Raw genomic sequence first — 22,753 nt, forward strand, 5'->3', positions numbered from 1 at the left:
CTTTTTAGCGTGTGTCAGTGTGTGTGTGTGTGTGTGTGTGTGTGTGTGTGTGTGTGTGTGTGTGTGTGTGTGTGTGTGTGTGTATGTGTGTGTGTGGTTTTCATTCAGATTCATAAGATGTTATGTAAGTTCTCAACGTGGAACTGTCAAATGAAAAAAAAAAAAAGTTTTCGCATAACAGTTCATCTTTCGTGGCTGTATTTCTTTAATTTTGCCGACTCAACCGCTACCCCCATCCCCCACCTACAATCACCCTCCCCCAACTCAGTGACAAACACACACACACACACACACACACACACACACACACACACACACACACACACACACACACACACACACACATTTACCTTTCCAGACCAGACCTATTATAATATCATCGAAAACGTTATTCAATGATTTGACAAATTGGTACATGTATTGAGGGACACATGCCCGCTTTTTGGTTTGCACACAGCGAGCAAGGTTTGACAACGGCCGGAGTTGTGTTTTTTTAGTCTGTGGTTTGACGTACTGTCTGCCACAAACTGAGAGAACAGCAGTGTGCTCCCTGTCAAGTAACTTGTACTTTGACGTCATTTTGAATGCAGATTTTGTCAGTATGTGTCGTCATAATGTCACCATGAAACGTTTTCAGCTTGTACCCAGATAGCATGCTAACGTTAAATTAACGTTAAATTAACGTTCGCGGTAAACGTTAAATTAACGTAAAAAGTTAACGTTACATTAACGTTACTTTGCTCATCTGGTTAACGTTAATGTAACGTTAACATTTTACGTTAATTTAACGTTAGTTTTACCAAAAACTAACCATAAAATAACGTAAAATTAACGTTAATTTTACGTTAATCTCTAACGTAAAAATAACTAAAAACAAACCAAAACAAAACCATAATATAACCGTTAGATTAACGTTTATTTAACGTTTTTTTAACGTTTGCATGCAAACATAAAATTAATCAAAACAAAACCATAATCAAACGTTTTCATGCAAACGTTAAATTAACGTTCACATGCCAACGTTAAATTAACGTTCACATGCAAACGTTAAATTTACGTTCTCCTGAAAACATTAAAATAACATTTGCAAATACAAATTTGAATTAATGCACAGAAAATTCAAGATCACAAATTTTATTTAAAATTTAAATTGTTGAGGTCTTTAAAGGCACAGTAAGCCTACCATAAACCATCACAGATACGGTCAGGCTTTTACACACAGTACAAACACCCTTTCATTTAAACACTAACCGATTGAGAACATCCTAGGTGCCCTCCGTAAAGAGCGAACAATTTTAAAAGAATTTTTTTTGGCGTGTTTTTTTGGCGTGGTTTATCTCACCCCTGAGCCATCGTGAACCCGTGTGATCCAGTTTCCCTTTTTCACAATGTAGTCGTCAGTTAGTCATTTGAATGCGACTCGATGTGAGCTTATCTACAATAGCACGTTTTTATGCACGAAACAAACGGCTGTGGTTCACAAGAACTCTAGCGATGGCTTTTGACTGTTGAGAGGAACGGCGATATGCATAAACCGTCGTCTGCTATGACCCTTGCGTGACCCTGCTTCCGGGCTTTTCTTTTTTCAAACTTTCACAACTTCGAATTGTACTGATCTTGTCTTGATGAAAAAAGAATTCTTTTATGATTGAAGAATGTTTGTGTAACAAGCTGTCAATTTATTATTTAGATTTTAAAAGTTAGGTCCAGCGCAAAAACGCACCACGGTCCAAAAACATTCTGATAATCATCGATCCACGGCTATTGCCAGTTTACATCGATAGAATGAGACCCGAAGGGAAGTAACTCATTTTTTACCTGAGTTCAGGATGGGTCCAAAAAGTGAGACAATCTGCAAAATTCATTCTTTAAAAATTGCTGGCTCTTTACGTAGGGCACCTAGGATGTTCCCGTTTGGTGAGCGTTCAAATGGAAGGGTGTTTGTACGGTGTGTAAAAGCCTGACAGTATCTAATATGATAACAGTAACACTTTTAAAATGTTGAACAATGCATACTAAATTCCTTCAATTGCTAAAACATGAAAATGTGAACTAAAAAATATTACAACACATTTTTCAGTCTCGGTAAAATACCACAGCATAGTATTATCAATCGGGAAAACAAAAATTATGTGTGGACTTAATCTCATTGAAGCATTCTTTCTTTCTTTATTTGGTGTTTAACATTGTTTTCAACCATTCAAGGTTATATCGCGACGGGGAAAGGGGGGAGATGGGATAGAGCCACTTGTTGATTGTTTCTTGTTCACAAAAGCACTAATAAAAAAATTGCTCCAGGAGCTTGCAACGTAGTACAATATATGACCTTACTGGGAGAATGCAAGTTTCCAGTACAAAGGATTTAACATTTCTTACATACTGCTTTACTAAAATCTTTACAAACATTGACTATATTCTATACAAGAAACACTTAACAAGGGTAAAAGGAGAAACAAAACCGTTAGTCGCCTCTTACGACATGCTGGGTAGCATCGGGTAAATTCTTTCACGTCCCAACCAATATGGGACTCCCCCTAACCCGCGGGGGTTCTCATTGAAGCATTGCTACATTGACTAATAATAGTCTGAACTTGATAAAAAAAAATCATCTGAAGGCGATAACAGGATCAGCAATTAAGAATTTCAATCACAATGTGTTGGTATGGATTCATCAAGGTAAATACCATAGGGCTGTGCAAACTCATTATCGACAGCGATCACTGTTAATGACAAAATCAGAGATGAAAACAATACAAAGTATTTGCACAATCAGTATTAACTGTATACAAACAAGTCAGTAGCACAAAATATGAGAAACAAAGGGATGTAAGCGCTATTAATGCATACAAGTGCGACAAGCATGTAAAGTCTCTTGTTCATTCCTAAGCGTGTTATTATTACAGGTGCCAAGAAAATTGCTTCCACATAATCTCACTTACTCTTGTTGCACATGTCATATGGCAGAGCAATTACGTCCCTTTGTTTCTCAGATCTTAAAATAGCGCTCTGCTTCATTTCATTAAGATTCTTGCTATCACAAAAGATATTAACATATTTTGTGGAGTAGCTAGATGAAAAACAATCATCGATGAATAAAAATTAACAAGCAGCAAGACTGCAAGTTTTCTGCTCCACTTTGCCAAACGTGTGTGCACAGTGAATATTTGTTTATGAACTGTTGGTGTTAGTCCTGAATGATGGCACCCATGTAAATAAGGCTTGATGCCGGGCTGCTTTACAAACACAGCATTCAGAAGCTGTGGGTCAGCAAAGGTGTTGAATCTTGTTAGTGAGATGGCGCGCAATGATGTCCTGTAGCACTAGCAGCTGCCTGCACTCACTCTTTGACGCTGGTCAAACTTCTGGTCGTAGGTGAAGTCCACCTCACAGAATATGATGATGGTAATGATGAGTGAGTTCAACTTCTGCTTGAACTATGTGGCCAGGCCCAGCTCCATGACTTTGAAGTGGTCATAATCTTATGCAGGATACCAACCTGGGATAGAGAAGGAAAAATGGTTCTTAGTCAATGGCTGGGATTACAAACTAAATCACACACACACACACACACACACACACACACACACACACACACACACACTAACACAAATATACACTTACAAACACACATACACACACACAGCACACATACACACACATTAGCAGTAACAAACACAGGTATACAGTACATGTACTAAGAAACATACCCATGTATACACACATACACACAGGCACACACACACACAGACACACAGGCGCACACACACATACACAGGCGCAAGTCCACATATGCAAAATCAAAAGTCTCAGCCCAATTTGTAACAACAGAGAAAGAAAGAGAGAGAAAGAGAGAGAGAGAGTGTGTGTGTGTGTGTGTGTGTGTGTGTGTGTGTGTGTTGCAAACATTACACAACTGATATTGAAATTACGCACCACAGGAAAAAAAAAGACGACACTGAGTTAAACAATTCACTTACTGGTCAACAGTGTGAACTTTCAGCACAGACAATGGAAACTTCGATGTTTTCCCCCTTCTGATTGAATGACTTTGGTACAATCATCTGTCATCAATGAACTCATCATTCTTCCCACCAGTCCAGACACCGTCCCACCAATTGCAGACTTGTTTGTTATCTGAGCGAATAAAAGTCAATATAAATACATGTGCACAGGAATGAGAACAAGGATTCTTAGTTATCACAAAAACAAAAACAAACAAGCACAGAATGACAACATGTTTTTCTAAATGTTATTAAAGACAGAAAAGTTCATCATACCAGTCCATCACTGAAACAGAAACGGTTGATATTTGAATGTATATATGAGTGTGTGTGTGTGTGTGTGTGTGTGTGTGTGGGGGGGGGGTCTGTTGCAAGCAATAAACAACTGACAACAATAATTATACATGTAGCAAATTGTACTCACTGTTTTCAAAGCAGATAATTGTAAACCTTGATGGGTTGTCCCCTTCCAACTGCATGCTTTGGTACAGTCATCCTTCAGACTGTGGCCCCCTCCCATTGCCACCCCCCTCTCCGATTGTAGAGAGGATTTTTTCATCTGAAAGAAATAATGTCCAATTAATACGAATTTGCACAAAGGACTGGAAACAGAATTGTAAGTAATTCTGATTTAATCAACAAATTTACAAAAGCACAATGATAGATTATTTTCCCTAGTAATATGTTCCAACAGACAGTTTTACAGGTCACCAGAAAGGTCCACCACTGAAACAGGAACAGTTCAAATTGGAGTTTGTTTGTGTGTGTGTGTGTGTGTGTGTGTGTGTGGAAAAGGGTGGGGTGGGGTGGGGTGGGGGATGCGTGTGTACATGTGTGTGTTTTGCAAGCATTACACAACTGATTGTAATAATTATACAACAAATCGTTCTGTCAGTTACATTGAAAACTCATTTAAAAAACCCACTTACTGTTTTCCAATGCAAATCTTCAGCTTGTTGAAGAATGGAAACTGGTTTTGCTTTTCCCCATCCAAATGCAATGAACGGCCATGCCATCAATCAGCTCACTTTTCTTTTGACCAGTTAAGGCACCTCCCCACCAAATGCAGACAGGTTTTTTTGTGGTATAAATCTGAAAGAATAAAAGCTATTTATTATGCACAACAGAATCATAAAACTGGATTCTTAGTTAAAAACACCATTTCAGGCAACAACAACAATAAAGAAAAACAGCAAACACACACACACACACACACACACACACACACACACACACACACACCTAAGAAACAAACACACTTTTTAGTCTCATGTATTCCAAGAGAGAAAAAATACATCAACTGATCTTGAAAGTCTCAATAATTAGCAAATCTATCTTCCAAGTTCCATCGGCAATACTCACTCAAAGTTTGTAAAACTCTTGAAACCAGTCCAGTTATCAAGTGTCTTGCGCCTTCGGTCTTAGTATTTGACTGTCCAGTCTGGTTTGTTTCTGTTGGTGTATATCACATAGTGCTCTTGCAACTGCTTGCAACTTGCCAGTTTTCAATCTTCCCAACGCATTGCCGTTATGTCCTTCGGCTTCGATAACTAGGAACGAACATTCTGAGTGACCTCCCTTGATCGCCAAGGGACATTACTCTCAGTCTCAAACTTTTCACTGTGAAAAAGTTTCTGCAAGTTGCAACAGTTTTTAACACGCTAGCAACTTCAAAGCCAGTGTGACTGCTGATACATGTATAAGATAACATGCTACACTTCAGCATATATCAGGACTACACAATACAGATCTTGTGACGCTGAGGCGAATGGGAAATGGAACTTTCTTCAGGTAATGTTGAACTGTAGAGACATAGTTCACGATCGGTTGGCATTGTGATTGTTGACTTATTTTTCATACGAGTCACAAATATCAAAGCAATAATGATGCATAACGATTGGAAAGGTGGATTTCTCTCTCTTTCTTTCCTGCCTTCTGTCTCTTTCTTTCCTTTCTTTCTCAGATTCAGTCTCTCTCTGTGTCTTTCTGTCTGTCTGTCTGTTTCTCTCTCTCTCTCTCTCTCTCAATCTGAAACTTTCTCTCTCTCAATCTGATACTTTCCACACATGTGCACCCAGGGCACTTACTGTTCAATCTTACGGCTTCAGGTCAAATGCATTACTGTACAGTAAATAAGAGATCTCAGGAGAGGCATGGGGAGTTATTTTCGAAAATGATCTATTCAAAGACACTTAAAACAAAGTTTGATTGACAACTGCTCTCTCCCTCCCCCCCCCCCCCCCCTCACCCATTACCACTCTCTATCTCTCTGTCTTTATTAACAAGTAAAGATTTGAGTGTGTTTAGACTATAGTAATTAATGCAATTCACACATCAATGCTTTCATTGCAGGGTGGGAGGAATTACCATGAGGATGGAACAGAAAGCATTCACAGGGATGTAAACTACAAGGTACAACCCCGACATTCTGGCTGTTGAGGCCAAGTAAGTGTGTGTGTGTGTGTGTGTGTGTGTGTGTGTATGTGTGTGTGTGTGTGTGTGTGTGTGTTTGCAGGTAAAATCCTTGCTTAAAGCTTGATGAATGTTTCAGCAGTCATATTATTATATAACAGAAAATCATATGAGAGAAGGCAGTGTTATTGTCAGGCCTCAACCTAGGGTCATTGATACATGCTTATATTATATGACGCATTGTTCTAATCCTTGGCTGGTCGACCATCACATCATTTCGACATGTAGGAGGTCTTCTGACAGAACAATTTGTTGTAGCTGGTACATGTATCTTTACCTATACATATTTTTAGTCAAGGTCCAACTGACATTCTATTGTATTAGTCTGGAGAAATTTTTTTGGAATGTGTTCTGTGTGTGGGTGGGTTGGGGATGGGGATGGACGGGTTGGTAGGGCTGTTGCCAGGCAGCATTGACTTAGAGCATTTCATTCAAACACAGAATGATGCTATCAAAGTTAGCAAATTCACAGACGTAAATTCAACAATATTGGCATAATGCAAAGACAATTTAAATCTTATTTACCTTTCTTTCTTTCTTTCTTTATTTGGTGTTTAACGTCGTTTTCAACCATTCAAGGTTATATCGCGACGGGGGAAGGGGGGAGATGGGACTTATTTACCTTCAGTTCTATGTTAAACAAAGAACACCAACAAAGAAGACATACTTATAGTGTTTACACTGAAGTTCTCAAATAACACTAAATTCTTTATGTTTTTTAAGATTGTTGTATTCTTTGTCTTTGCAGGTGTCATAGCATGTGGAGCAGATCTTCAAAGTCGCCTATTGCAGACATGTCATCGTCTGCACTGGTTGTATCAACAACTTTTTCCATGGCTACTGCCGCAGATTTAACAAGTATATCGTCTGCTGCAAATTCAACAACTTCTTTGTCTGCTGCTGCTGCTGCAAACTCAACAACTTCTGTGTCTGCTCCTGCTTAAAATTCAACAATTCTTGTTGACTGGTGCTGCTGCAAAGCGAATGATTTCTTTGTTTGCTGCTGCAGATTTAACAAGTATATCGTCTGCTGAAAATTCAACAACTTTTTTGTCTGCTGCTGCTCCTGTTGCAAACTCAACAACTTCTGTGTCTGCTCCTGCTTAAAATTCAGCAATTCTTGTTGTCTGGAGCTGCTACAAAGTGAATGGCTTCTTTGTGTGCTGCTGCAGATTTAACAAATATATCGTCTGCTGTAAATTCAACAACTTCTTTGTCTGCTGCAGATACTACACATTCAACAACTTCTGTGTCTGCTCCTGCTTCAAATTCAACAATTCTTTTTATCTGCTGCTGCAAAATGAGCGACTTCTTCCTCTGCTGGTGGTGTTGCAAATAACCTCATATTTCCTTGTCTCTTCTGGCATCATTTTGGATGTATTATAATATATCTGCGAAGGCTTTTTTAAACCCAAAAGATGGAATATAATTGGTAAATTTCTAGGTACACAACCCAAAAGTGTGGTATATATCCAAACTCACTTCTAGAAACTTAAGAACTGATTCAACTTTTGACATTTTTATCATGGTTTTATTTTTTATTTTTTATATTGTGAAAATATCAGGGAATGATGAATAAATGTTTAGAAAATATTCTCAAAGTATGTTTCTAATGGTTTTATTTATTTGTCTTTTGTTTTGTTTTATGTTAGCATGTACACTGTTTTGCTCAAAATATGAGACCTGGCCAGTACCATCCTTCCAATGAGACAGAGATAAAAAAAACAAATCAACAGCCTGCATGCTCTCCGGATTAAGTAATACAACAAGATAAATTGTAATTCAATCAAGTTTGCATTTTAATGAAACAGATCCTGTGATTGGTCAGAATGCCCCAACTCATTAAAAATTACCGGTCATTAATTGTCGATAACCACTCGCTAAAAAATCCATTAACAACCTGCTGGCGAGGCGCATTGATAGAGCCTCAACTAGTCTCTGTTAGCTTTGAGGGTCATTTTACAAGTAGGAAATATGAAGGCCAACGAAATACCGAGACCATAAGGTATGCGAAGTGATGACGTCGAATATGTGACGTAAGTTGATGCATGAATTCTTCCGGACTACGTCAGTCAATTCCAAAGATCGCTTTTGTGATGAAAAGAATTTGTTTTAGAGTTTGCTGTCCAGAAACCCGTCAAAAATGAAGGGAAAATGTGTGTGAAAGAAAACAAAACAGGAGCAGAGTGATACGATAGGAATACAGAGACATATTTCTTGGGACTTGACCCTGGCAGGTAGGTGGACTGAAAGTAGTGTGTGAACAGAACAGAACCAATTCTGTCTGTTTACCATCGCATGAAAGCAGGAAATAGATCGTCGTCAGATTGAATTACAATAACATTAACACGCTTCCATTTGAAACTTCTCGGTCTTCATCGCGGATTGGCGCCCTCCCAAAGTCTAATTGAAGCCCTCCGTCGCTTCGCTCCGTCGGGCTTCAATTAGCTTTTGTCGGGCGTCAATCCCCGATGAAGACCTCGAAGTTTCAAATGGAAGCATGTTAATGTGTAATTAGCGTTAGCTGCAAAGTTAACCGTTCTCACCAAAAACCTTTTTCAAACTTTGATTTGACTTTACATGTTGGTGTTTGCTTGTCTTTTGTTAACATGGTTTTAGCTACATATAACACTACAACAACAGCAGACAAAAGACTATGGGAAATTGCATCTTCAAATAAGAAAAATTTTTAAAAAGCAAAAAAAATAAAAAATTAAATACATGTACAATTATTTTCCTTATGATTCGTTTGATTATGTTTTTGGGGGGGTTCTTTTTAATGTTACCACTCAACGTGAAAAATACGTTCAAACAGCCGTTGTATTATACTTTTATTTTAGTCAAATCAACATTAGCGGTAAACGTTAATTTAACGTTATATTATGGTTTTATTTTGGTTAAATTAACGTTAAATGTTAACGTTAATTTAACGTTTATCTTGATGAGCAAACTAACCTAAATCTAACGTTAATTTAAGGTTAGCCCTAAAACGTGAATTAAACGTTAGCCATAAAACATAAAACTAACGTTAATTTAACGTTACATTCTGGTATTTTTTTTTAATTTTATTTTTAACAATTTTTTTGGTGCTTAAAATGTTTATTTTTTTAATTTGTTGTTGTTGCTTGTTAATGTCAATGTTACCACCACAACAATTACATTTTTTTTTTTTTTTTTTTTTTTTGCTTTTGCTTTGATTTTGAACGGTTAAGTGTCAACGTTTATTTAACGTTTTTTTAACGTTTCAGTGAAAACCGTTTTTTAATTGTCTTCGGGCAAACGTTAAATTAACGTTTGAAATTGGTTTGATTTTGAACGGTCATGTGCCAACGTTTATTTAACGTTAGTTTAACGTTTCAATGCAAACCGTTTTATATTGGTTTTCAGGCAAACGTTAGATTAACGTTTAAAAATTGTTTGATATTGAAAGGTTATGTGTCAACGTTTATTTAACGTTATTTTAACGTTTCAATGCAAACCGTTTTATATTGGTTTTCAGGCAAACGTTAAATTAACGTTTAAAAAAGGTTTGCCATGAAAACGGTTTGCTTGCTAACGTTAATTTAACGTTAATTTAACGTTTGCTTTATAACCGTTTTTCTGCTAACGTTAATTTAACGTTAATTTAACGTTTAATGCTAACCGTAAACCAAAATCTAACCATGCAAACGTTAAATTAACGTTAAATTAACGTTAGCATGCTATCTGGGTATAGTCTCTTTGAAGTTTTGCAGCGCTTTGCATAACACAATGTACATTTTGAACCACAGAACGGTGCAGAACTGATTTAAAATTCATGAGACAGATTTAGATGCGTGGTGGTTTTTTTAATTAGACAGTCCTGTCTCATTTAACCGTGAGGTGTGACGAAACTTTTCTTGACTTTTCTCAGTAAAATAAAATAATGCTGATAAGAACATGTTCTTGACACGTTCTCGTTGCCGACATCTTACGGTTGGTGCCGTCTCGTCACTTTGTATTTTATTTTGTTTTAGATTTATTTTTTTAGAGCTCCTCAGTTCACAGACATCTGGTAAGGACCGACTGACTACGTCATCTAAGGACCAATTGGTCTATCTTGGGACAGAGGGTAAAGCCTGTCCTTAATAGACCCTATCGGTATTCCAAGCTCTCGTAATCTCTCGCAAACCTCAGAGCAGCAAAGCATGTGGTACAGCGATCTCCCGCGAGCTGCAAAAGCAAAAGTTCGAAGTTCTCGCGACGTTCAAAGCATAACAAAGAGCGTGTCTCGCGAAAGCTGCTCATCCGAAAAGGTCTATTGGACGAAGTCGACTTCGCGTAGCGCACTTCAGGAAGCTTCCGGAAAGAGAATTCGTCCCTTAATTGAACTAAGTCGACTATACCGAAACCCGAAGCTACGGCGAAGTACTTTGTCCACTAAATCACTTCGCAAGTTTCGATAAAACAAGGAATTGAATTTTAACCTGTTGTCATGGGTGACTCAAGCTTTAAAAACAGCACATGGCAGCAGATAGTAAGCAAAAAACAATCGTCATCAAAGAAGAACAGAATGACGTTTGCGCTACGTCAGCAAGTTTTTTGCGTCACTTCCGATAAGATTAGGAGTAACTCGACACCATGGCCGAATGATTCGAATCGACTCTGACCGGGTCACGACTGCACCAACAACAACAACAAGAAAGCCGCCATTCTAAGGTCCGAACAGTGGTCGAGGAATCCCGTCAACTGCCAAAGGAACCAGGGAAAGAAAACCCTAGGAACGCGGGCAAGTGTTGACACACGTCCCATTAGATTAAAGCACCGTAGAACTGTGGAACTTGGCTTGTTTTTCTTCCTCACAGTCACAGGCCACAGGCGGAAGGTATCGTTCACTGGACCACCACTATCATAATAAGACTACTAAGGAATCATTTGTTTATTCAATGTGCGCGTTTACTAAACAGTTTTGGTATTTTACCTATCTGAAAACGTCAAAAAGCAAATTATCAACCGGTAAATCCTATACACTAATACAGGGTTCTGAATACGCGAGCCACGTTTTCTCGTAAAGACAGAAAATTGTCACCATTCTGCTATGCTTAATTTTACTTCTTGCAGTGGCGAAGTGATCGACCGGTCTACGCACAACTGAGAGCAATCATAAATCGTAATCTCAACATACCCAAAACTGCGCAAAAAACAAACAAACACGAAGCAGTTTCCACTTTGATGGGATTTCTTTTACACGAGTATGTGTGCACAGTTTACTCCTGTGTATGTTCAAGTGTGACGAAATAGCTTTCTCTGATCTTCAGTGAAATTGGACAGTGGTCACGTGCCGAGAAGTAAATCTTCAGCTTGTAGCCTGATAAGTGATGAATTTGCACTGCAGCTTTGTTTAAAACGGTTCCCTTCGCCTATGACTTGCCCCCCCCCCCCCTTCTCCCCACATCACACACACACACACTCTCACACTCACACACACTCCCATGTTCTGGTCAGTGGCCAAACTTCTGGCAGAGTGTTGTTTGCATGAACTTCTTGGCCTCTGTTTCTTTTGACTTTTAGCACTTTGAGGTGTGTGTTGCACTAAGGTTTGTTGTCAACAGGCTGAAGCCGATAACTGTACAAACGTGGGTGAGAATGTTGGTGTTGGAATTGGCCGAGTAAAGAGAGTCGACATGGTGATGAGTGCCAAAAGCAGTGGGATCATGGCACGTGATGCAAGTTTCAGAGTTCTTTCTTTCTTTATTTGGTGTTTAACGTCGTTTTCAACCACGAAGGTTATATCGCGACGAGGGAAAGGGGGGAGATGGGATAGGGGAAGGGGGGGGGGGGGAGATGGGATAGAGCCACTTGTTAAGTGTTTCTTGTTCACAAAAGCACTAATCAAAAAATTGCTCCAGGGGCTTGCAACGTAGTACAATATATGACCTTACTGGGAGAATGCAAGTTTCCAGTACAAAGGACTAAACATTTCTTACATACTGCTTGACTAAAATCTTTACAAACATTGACTATATTCTATACAAGAACCACTTAACAAGGGTAAAAGGAGAAACAGAATCCGTTAGTCGCCTCATACGACATGCGGGGTGCAGAGAAATAAGGATGTGGAAAAGAAGACTTTTGGTAAGTGAAATAAAGGTGATGGATCCAGTCAGGTAGAAATAAGACAACAAGAAAAGAATTGGAAAACTGCAGGGAATAGTAGGGAAAGTTTTCTTGGAAGGAAATATAGGTGAAAGGACTGGTAAGGCAGAAATAAGACAAAAGAAGAGAAGAAACAGAACCGTTAGTCGCCTCTTACGACATGCTGGGTAGCATCGGGTAAATTCTTTCTAGTCCCAACCAATATGGGACTCCCCCTAACCCGCGGGGGGTGTTTCAGAGTTGCCAACATTGCGCATGGGTCTCAAGTAATAGTGGTTGTGTGATGTCAATGACAATAACTTTTGAAGAAAGTAAACCAGCACTACTCCCAAAGGCCTTACGCCTTTATTAAGCCCGAAGTTGATTTCGCAAAGAAGTTGCGATATCTTAAATCATTACGGAAAATGTAGTCACGGTGCCAAAGCTTCGTGCAGCGAGCTTCGTGAAGTGTACTCCGCGAAGTCGACTTCGCCTAATTAACCCGGGGCAATAAACAACAAGAAATTCCTCCGAGGTAGGAAAAACACCCCCGTCCTTACCATTCTCACTGCCACCAACTGAGAAGGTTATTTCCCTTTGACCATTAATATGTCCCTCTATAAGTCCTTGTAGAATCTTAATCCACCAATAACTCCCTAACCGTGTGTTTGACTGGTCCCAATTTTTGTAAGGACCGTCTCAGGAATGTATAGAACCTGTTCACCAAGTTTGGTGACGATCGGTCCGTTCATTCTTGAGATCTATATGCGAACACAAACACACAAACAAACAAACAAACAAACACATCGACCGAATCCTATACACACCCCTATACCGGGGGTGTAAAAACACACAAACAAACAAACAAACAAACACATCGACCGAATCCTATACACACCCCTATACCGGGGGTGTAAAAACAATAGTTGGACGCGTGCAAAAAGCTACACACAGTAAAATCTTCCCCGTGTTTAACTTTTTTCTCCTGGGAGCGTCGGGTTGTATAGTAGAACTTCGTCGCGATATAACCTTCGTGGTTGAAAACGACGTTAAACACCAAATAAAGAAAGAAATAGTAGAACTGAAATCCTCAGTGTCAGCCGGTGTCACGAACTGAAACCTCTGCTGAACAATCCTTCTCATTGCGGTCAATGCGCATGCGCCAATCTTGCACTTACAAAATGAGACCCTTTGACCGAACGAACCATGGGTTAGGGTTAGGGTTTGGATTAGGGTTAGGATTATGGTAAGGGTTAGGGTTAGGTTGTTCACGACCTGATTAATCTCCCCATGTTAGCGCATGCGCAATGACAGCAATGAGAAGGATTGTTCAGGCAGAGTTTTCAGTTCGTGACACCGGTGCCACATTTTTTTTTTATTTTTTTTTTTACTGCTGCGCTTTCCTGCCGTTTATGCGACCAGTGGTCCTTTGCTTTCAATACCACAGTGCTAATAATGAAACGTCATGGGAAGTGTACAAGGATTCATTTGCTATGAAAAAAAAAAGTTACGATAATTTTCCGTTGATTTTTATTATCAGCACTTGCCAAGAGCTGCAATAACACGGTTCCTAAACACTCCTTGTCATCACTGACGACTACATGTGAATGGGCAGGCCGCTACGTTTACAAACGAGCCCTTCACTTTCAGACGATAAGGAGACATTTATCTCACTCCCTTCCCATCACAACCCAGTGAAGTTCGCTCTGTGTGAGGGGCAACTGGGCTGTATGACAAGTTTATCGAGGACAAAGCCATTTCTCACGTCGACTCGGCGATAGCGGCTCCCACCGGTACAACCAACCGTTTGACTGACCTCACTGCCGTCAGTCCGCACAGCATCCGTAACGATCCGTGACGTCACGCGATGCGCTGATTACGTCACGATGACAAGGGAGCTTTGTGCGTGTGTGTGTGTGTGTGTGTGTGTGTGCAGTGCACAATGTTGCATGCAGCGGGAAGTGTTACACTTAGGGTTGAAACATTTCACACGCTCTTTGTTCTTGATGAATCTCTCCCACCGGCTTCTATCGCGGTATCCGGAAGTAACAGCTAGAGATGATCACCGATCATTTTTGATTGATGAGCAAACACTTTTGTAGATAAGTTTTTGTCTGTTCGTCTCGTGATGTTTTTGCCATCCCGACTAACAAGCACCTTTCAGACACGCAAACGGTGTATCGAAGGAGAGACTCACATCTCACCGGCAGTCATTGTCTCTGATCATAGGCACAGTTTTGACAATGTAAAGTGAGAGTTTAACCGCAACAGTTTACGGGGAACATGAGACGTGTTTTGAGTCTTTACGTTTCAAAACGTTTACTAGTTAAAGGTTTCTTGCGTTTGTACTTTTCTCACAATCGGAAGGAATAGAAGTTTTACGATTTTTGACTCACATGCGAAGCAAAAGTGAGTCTATGTACTCACCCGAGTCGTTCGTCCGTCCGTCCGTCCGGAAAACTTTAACGTTGGATATTTCTTGGACACTATTCAGTCTATCAGTACCAAATTTGGCAAGATGATGTATGATGACAAGGCCCCAAAAAACATACATAGCATCTTGACCTTGCTTCAAGGTCAAGGTCGCAGGGGCCATAAATGTTGCCTAAAAAACAGCTATTTTTCCCATTTTTCCCATTTTCTCTGAAGTTTTTGAGATTCAATACCTCACCTATATATGATATATAGGGCAAAGTAAGCCCCATCTTTTGATACCAGTTTGGTTTACCTTGCTTCAAGGTCAAGGTCACAGGAGCTCTTCAAAGTTGGATTGTATACATATTTTGAAGTGACCTTGACCCTGAACTATGGAAGATAACTGTTTCAAACTTAAAAATTATGTGGGGCACATGTTATGCTTTCATCATGAAACACATTTGGTCACATGATCAAGGTCAAGGTCACTTTGACCCTTATGAAATGTGACCAAAATAAGGTAGTGAACCACTAAAAGTGACCATATCTCATGGTAGAAAGAGCCAATAAGCACCATTGTACTTCCTATGTCTTGAATTAACAGCTTTGTGTTGCATGACCTTGGATGACCTTGACCTTGGGTCAAGGTCACATGTATTTTGGTAGGAAAAATGTGTAAAGCATGTGAGTCGTATGGGCTTTGCCCTTCTTGTTACTTGACCATACAGTTAATTCTGTTCGGCCCAGTGGCCGGTTTTGACTGAGCTATAGTGGGGTGACGGATAGGCCGGAATATGAATCAGTGGTAACTGCTGGAGGGGAAATCTTGAACAACTTCAAGCACTCTAAATAGTAACAGTTATTATGCCAGATATTCCCCGGTGTCAAGGCAGGTCAGTCACTGGTCGGCATTAACCTTGACCACCGAACGAGGCCTTAGCCCTTAGACCTCTTTGCTGAGACTGAGTAGTGTATTGTAACGCGCTGGCGATGGCGTGTCAGTCTGTGGATTATAACACCAGACGCCGGAGGAAATGATTCATTAATATGAGTGGTATTGAGTAACACCAATACGCGGTTACATATAATACAGTCTCAGCGTCCATCTTATTCTCTGTTTGCTTCTCTATTAACTCTTTAAAAGATCGTCACATCATAACAGACATAACAAGTTTACCGTCAATCGCGTATTCATCATCCAAGTCGTAACGTGACGTTTAGCCCTGTCAAAATCACACAAATGCTGAGTAACCCGAAAGAATTTGGGGACTTGTTCACGCACACTGGCAAATTGTTTTTTTCAACTCACAAACTGTAAGCAGCAAATCTCCCACGCGGTTGTCACACGGGGGAATTCCCCTTCAGCTGCTCCTCCCATCTCCTCCTGTACCTCCCTTCAATCCCCCTTACCTATTAATGTTACCTTTAAATGTCCCACGGGGATGTGGTGGAGCAATCCTCCACCGCTCTCCTCCCCCGCTCTCCTCCTAAACCTCCCCCCCCCCCCCCCATCCCACACACACACACTCTTTTCAACCCCCTTACCTTTTTCACCTGAAATGTCCCATGCGGGCAAGTGGTGGAGAAATCCTCCCCCTCTCTCCTCCCCACCCCATACCCCATTCCTTACGCCCCCCCCCCCCCCCCCTCCAAGACACACCACAACAACCACCACAACCGTCTTCCACACCTTTTTCGCGCGCGCACGCCTTTCCTTCTCTTCTCCGCTCTTGTGTCCGGTAGCGTTTTCCAAGTCGCTACTGTGTCTCAAAACTAGTGCCAGCCAGTGAGTGTCGTGGTCTATCCCAGCTCCCGTTCCCACGTTTCGGAAAACCACTTTATCACACGCTCACTGCGGGCCGCCGTAAACTTTGTGTTGTGTGGTGGTGGCTGTGTTTGCTCCTATTTGTGAATGAATCAAAGCGTAACGGATTTATGTGATGAGAAAACGTTCAGTTTAGCACTGGCTGTGGGAAAATACGCTCTTTGTGTGATATCTGGTTCGTGTGTAGGCTATAGAGTTACGTTATGATACAGTATTGAGTTGGGACTTTCTTGCTTGGAACTTATTATGTGATCGCTTTCAACCCGAACCGGCTGTTACACACATTCGAACATAGCTAGTTGTGAGGTGTTAATATATTATACTTATTGCACCGAAATCTGCAGCACAAAATTGCTGCGACTAATAGTTTTTGCACTTCGCTTTATCTGTGCCGGTTTATACTAGTCGCGACGATCGTGTTTTAAAGCCATGCAACAGAACACGGTGAGACTGATGAGTAATGCCGTCTATTGAAAGCTTTATGTTGATGACCCGTTTCGGGAGACTGGTCATTATACCTTGCCGAACAAAGAGCCAACCCGTGTTTATTTGTCAACTAGTTCTACCCGGTGTGACGTTTTCATCTTTCGCCGTGTTGATATTTCGCTTCTCCGCCTCGTTGATCTAGTATAAACTCTACACTGAACAAAAAAACCACCCTTCGATAGTACTGATGAGCGACCTTGTGTACCTTACATTCATGGGGCCAAATTTGTCCAACCAATTTGTTTTATTTAACTTAGAAATTTGATTCATCCTAAAATGTTTTCCTTTTTACTCAAGGGACGTAACCACTCAGTACACGTTTTCGAAGAATTCGATTTTGGGGGTGAAATCTATTAAATTTTACCACCAATTTTCTTCACATGCAAGAAACTGACATGCTTTTCGTCCATAAATAATTTCACTTCTTAATTTTACCAGGAAACAACATTTCAGTCTTGAGTATAAATCGAGGGGGAAATATGTACACAGGCGAACGATGAAATCGTGACACCGGCTAGATCAGCTGTCTCCTCCGGATACAAACTATTTTTGACAACACTGAGGAACGCCGGGTCTTTATAAACTCAGGAAACTGACGCGACCGTCACAGTCTCGCCAACTGGTGCATGTGTTGTTGACACTCGGTCCAAACTAAGGTAACTGAGTATCACCAAGGTCTACTTTGAGATAAGATTGACTTCACAAAAGAGAGAAACAAAACACAATAATCTTGGGCGTACACGTACTGTACGTGGCCGAAAATATCTTGTTTTCAGTTACATGGAGTAGACTCAGAAACTCCGCCTTGTGTAGCAGTTTGGCACTTGGTGAACCAACGATAAGACTTCGTAAGCATCGAAAGTGACACCCAGGTATTATGCCAACCAGTGGTAATTGATCAGTGTCAATACACGTAACATGACACTGTGTCCATCGACTGACCAGGAAGGGTCTTGCGCCCGCGGCGCCGGCGTGAGTGCATAACTTCTGAATTGGTCAAACTCATCAAAAACATCGTTATTTTACTGATTTTCCTCCTCTGCATCGAGTAAATAACCAACGTACATCCGGACAGCGAGAGGAAACGAGGGACAGAATAGGAAATACCAGAGGAAACGGGTGACACTTGGGGGCTGCACTAACAAACAGCCGAAGAGATGAAAAACCCAGAATTTGCTTCCACTCATGCCATGAGAATACGACAGAAACAGTCGGTGAGTGAGTGAAGAACATTCTGCGGACTGTGGGCCGTTGAATGAAGAACATCGTAAGGACTCTATCTCAGACGTGGACAACAGAGTTTATGGACTACCGGCCCGAGTGAGTGAATGAGGAACATAGTATGGACTCACTGAGTGGAGTGAACAGTGAACATCGTACGCCGTTCCCAGTAAGTGTAAAACATTGTCTAAAGTTCTCAGTGAGTGAGCAACATCGTGTGGTCTCTCGGAGTATGTGAACAACATCGTAGTGACTCTGAGCATACACATATTTGCTCTAACAAATGAACAAAATTGACTCTGTGGTTGAGGGTACGTACGTTCTGAGTGAGTAAACAACATTGACCGTCTGTCTCAGTGAACAACATCGTATTGACTCTTAGCGAGTGAACAACATTGACCCCGTCAGAGTGAACAACATCGTATTGACTCTTGAGTTAATAAACAACACCCCATCGTGTTACCTAGCGAGTGAACAACATCCCATCGTCTCTGGCAGCGAGGTAACAGCACCTTATCGACTCTCACTCAGCGAACGCATCAGGCTGGAACAAAAAGGGATTGTGCCAGAGGCAGGGGCTGAGATTTTCGATTAGAGAAGAATTGTCCGCGAGGGACAGAGTGAGACGGAGCAGCCTGGGAGAGTGATCGATAATCGATCTCGGGTGATTGAGGACCATGGATAGAGGTCGCGCCAAGCTGCACGATGCTGTCACCATCTTCAGAAAACTTGTCAACGGTAAGTTCTCTAAGTACTGTGACGTTGTCCAGACGTTCTTTGCAGAGAGAGTGATCACCTATTTGACGAGTGTGGTTTTTTTCTCAGACCTTCTCGATATTCCAAGCTCTCGCGACCTTCGACTGAAGCATAGCAACTTTAGCAATTGTGACGAATATATCGCGGGAGCTGCGAAGACTCGATTTTCAGTCTCAGTTCTCGCGACCTTCGACTGAAGCATAGCAACTTTAGCAATTGTGACGAATATATCGCGGGAGCTGCGAAGACTCGATTTTCAGTCTCAGTTCTCGCGACATTCGACTGAAGCATAGCAACTTTAGCAATTGTGACGAATATATCGCGGGAGCTGCGAAGACTCGATTTTCAGTCTCAGTTCTCGCGACATTCGACCGAAGCATAGCAACTTTAGCTTGTGACGAATATATCGCGGGAGCTGCGAAGACTCGATTTTCAGTCTCAGTTCTCGCGACATTCGAAACCTAAGAAAGAGCATGTGGGACGGATATCTCGTGAGATATATATATATATGGAAAAGGTCTATTGATTCAGAAGACCCGGCACCGGCAAAGGTAACATCAGAGGCGACAGGCTGACCTGGACTTACCAACATACGTAATTATACGCATACTCGATTTACTTGATTGCTCTGAAATTCTCGACAATCCTTTCCAATGCCAAAATCGCTTCCGCTGCGATATATCGAATAATATAATATATAGATATAAAGGTTGCTCAGATGAAGCTTTGCTACCTTCCATGCAGAAGAGGAGCGTGTTTTTTTCTTGGAACGCCGCTTGCCACATCGCGAAATTAAACTTATTGTCTTTGTCCGATGTAATTGTCAGTATGTATACAGAGTTTGTACATTAACTTTCGATGTGGATGTCCTTTGTTTGAATTCGAAGAACAGGGATGTTGCTACAAATCCATACCTATGGGACAAATGTCCTGAGTTCTTCAGCATCAATAGGACATTTGACCGCTTTCAGAAAGTCTAATAGGACATTATGAATTTGCGCCAAACAGCTTATAACACATTCCATGGAATTGTTCCAAAGTCATGTGCCCACACACACACGCACACACACACACCCACGCGCGCGCGCTGTAGAACACACACATAATATAGTAAATACATCAACACAGTGTGTGTATAATGTTGTATTTGTTTAGTTTCAAAGAAACCACAACAAAGAAACCAACATGAACAACTTCAGAGCTCTTACTTTGATTACAAACTGCATGATTTGGATAAAAATTGAAAAACAAAATGATCGGTTTGATCTAATGCTGATCTTTTGCAGGCTTTAGGGTTTTTTTCAGCGGCATAATTCAGTGCTTCGTCTTGTATCGAAAACAAAAGCAGACGACAAATTTAGTCAGTTGGAGTTGTCTCCCGTACTCCTGCAGCATGCACTGATCTAAAAATAATCCACTATAATAGACGGTTATACCCAAACGGCGCATACCGCAAACGGTTCGGGAATTCCCGACAAAAGAAAAGATCCGCACTGGCAACTCCAGTGTCAGCTGAACACGAGAGCGTTCGGTCTTTTAGAAGATTTGTATCTTGAAATGAAAATTAACGAATATCGCGCTGTCCGAAGGAATGGAGTACATATCGGACAATGACCACGCTCAGGCTAAAACGATAGGACATCTGACCGACATGCGGCAATGTGAATCGGACATTTGGGGATTTTCATCGATAAATGTCCGATGTCCGACGCCTAACGACATCCCTGGAAGAAAAAGCATCGCCGATGACTGGTACAAATCATTGTGTTGATGAGTCAGTCGTTCGGGATCCTGTTGTGTGACTGATTGGTCTGAATGAGGGAGGGGGGGGGGGGGGCCCGGGGGGTGAAAGAAGAAGGGACTGGGCTAGGTATCACATATATAAAAGAATGTCTGTGGCTAGGTATGAGGTCAGTGTCGGTTTCATGTATCATTGAGGCAATACATAGTCGCGTCAGTGCGCGAAGGACACAGCACTTTACAGTTTATCTCTCTATGTTCCGAGAATGTTCAGTCTTTCTTCACACGTCGCAAACGTACCAAGATAGGTTAGTAGGTGACCAGACACCGTCGACGTTTTCCCAATAGGCCAATCAGACGCTAATGGTACAGCCTTAACTCGCTTGTCTCCGCGATCTCAGTTCCCCGCTCACGTCAGGGGCAGACAACAGACAGTAGGTTCGTTAGCTGTGACTTAATAATCGAAGCCAGTCAGTTATTTCAAGGTAGAGGATTTTATCAGAGAAATTGTGTTTTCTGCAGTGAAAAGCACTCCACAAAAATAAAGATTAACGCCTCAGGGCTATAATGTAATATTTAGTTATTCTAACAAATTACCTGTTGCTCGTTACCTTTGTGGGCATTTACACTTTGGTTGAAATGCAATGAGAGGGATTTCCCTTTAGCTTGCCCCATGCTACTATGAGTAATTGGTTGTATTAGCGGTTGCAGCCACTGGAAACATAATGATGTACATGCACATCACTAATAATTGATTTATAATCGTTCTTTGAAGTTCGATGCTCGGGGTTGAATCGTTGTTTAATCAGTCATATATTACAATAACAATAAAAACATCAGTAAGAGATTGACAAGCTTTGTCCCCCGTGTTTACCGCCGTTGTTCCTAGTACTTCGGACACGGCCCGGTTTATGTCATGGCCTGCAGTAGAATTATTGTCCGAAAAGTCTCCGCAATTAAAAGTAAAATGGCCAGGGGTTCTGTGTATGACACGACATTGGACACGTTTTTGTTGCTGTCAAATCAGTGGTTTTGTTGTTGCTGTTGCCGTAACAAACAACGTCGACAACAACAACAACACGCTTAGAGTTTACTGTATGGGCTTCTGACATTTGCTTTTCGTGAGAAAAAAACTTGGACCGGATTTCGCTGGGGTATAATCGCCGTTATCTGACTGACGATCGAGCGCAAGGATAACGTTGTCCCTGTTGATTGTCCCTAATGACTCTGTTATAAAATGTCGCGGTCTTGCGCCATGTTACGCACCACACATTTTCCAAGAACAGTCCCAGAAATGGTGGACGGAAAATGGTAAGCGATTCTTTTGTATTCCAACAACAACACCACCTAAAACAACAACAACAACAACAATAACAATATCAACAAACCCAAGAAGTAACAACATGCTATGCGCTTGTACGATGTAGTCAGTCAGGCTATTTTTCGAGGAAAATGTGGACGTCATTTAAATTGGGTGTCCTCCCCGTGATCTGACTGGCGAGGGTAAAGATAACACTGTCCCCTCTTCTCTGTAAAATGTCACAGTCTTGAGTCATGTTACGCAGTGCAATTTTGGCCGAAAAGTCACGAAAATTAAAGGGTAAAGGTAAAGTGCTGAGGGATTTCGTGAGTCGTTCAACGCCACATTGACGACGTGAGTTATCGCAGCGAGACTAGGAAATTGCAGACGGTGATGGGAGGTTTGCCGCCAGACTGGCGGATAGGAGACGATGGGGGGGGGGGG

General features: G+C 41.2%; 1 protein-coding gene and 2 long non-coding RNA genes across 3 annotated transcripts in view; 1 reads left to right on the forward strand and 2 right to left on the reverse strand.

Moving 5' to 3' along the window:
* Window positions 1–22,753, reverse strand: part of LOC138965388 (uncharacterized) — a 161,737-nt gene that overhangs the window by 47,864 nt on the left and 91,120 nt on the right. The gene's annotated exons all lie outside the window — the stretch shown is intronic.
* LOC138965386 (uncharacterized) lies at window positions 898–5,440 on the reverse strand. The gene is made up of 5 exons (XR_011455434.1): window positions 5,364–5,440; window positions 4,931–5,093; window positions 4,426–4,560; window positions 3,978–4,134; window positions 898–3,496 (listed from the first exon to the last, which is right to left on the reverse strand). It is a non-coding gene; the product is annotated as an uncharacterized lncRNA (long non-coding RNA).
* On the forward strand, window positions 5,656–8,034 carry LOC138965387 (uncharacterized). The gene is made up of 3 exons (XR_011455435.1): window positions 5,656–5,792; window positions 6,354–6,446; window positions 7,222–8,034. It is a non-coding gene; the product is annotated as an uncharacterized lncRNA (long non-coding RNA).

Source organism: Littorina saxatilis, linkage group LG4, assembly GCF_037325665.1.
Source record: "Littorina saxatilis isolate snail1 linkage group LG4, US_GU_Lsax_2.0, whole genome shotgun sequence".
Classification (NCBI taxonomy): domain Eukaryota; kingdom Metazoa; phylum Mollusca; class Gastropoda; order Littorinimorpha; family Littorinidae; genus Littorina; species Littorina saxatilis.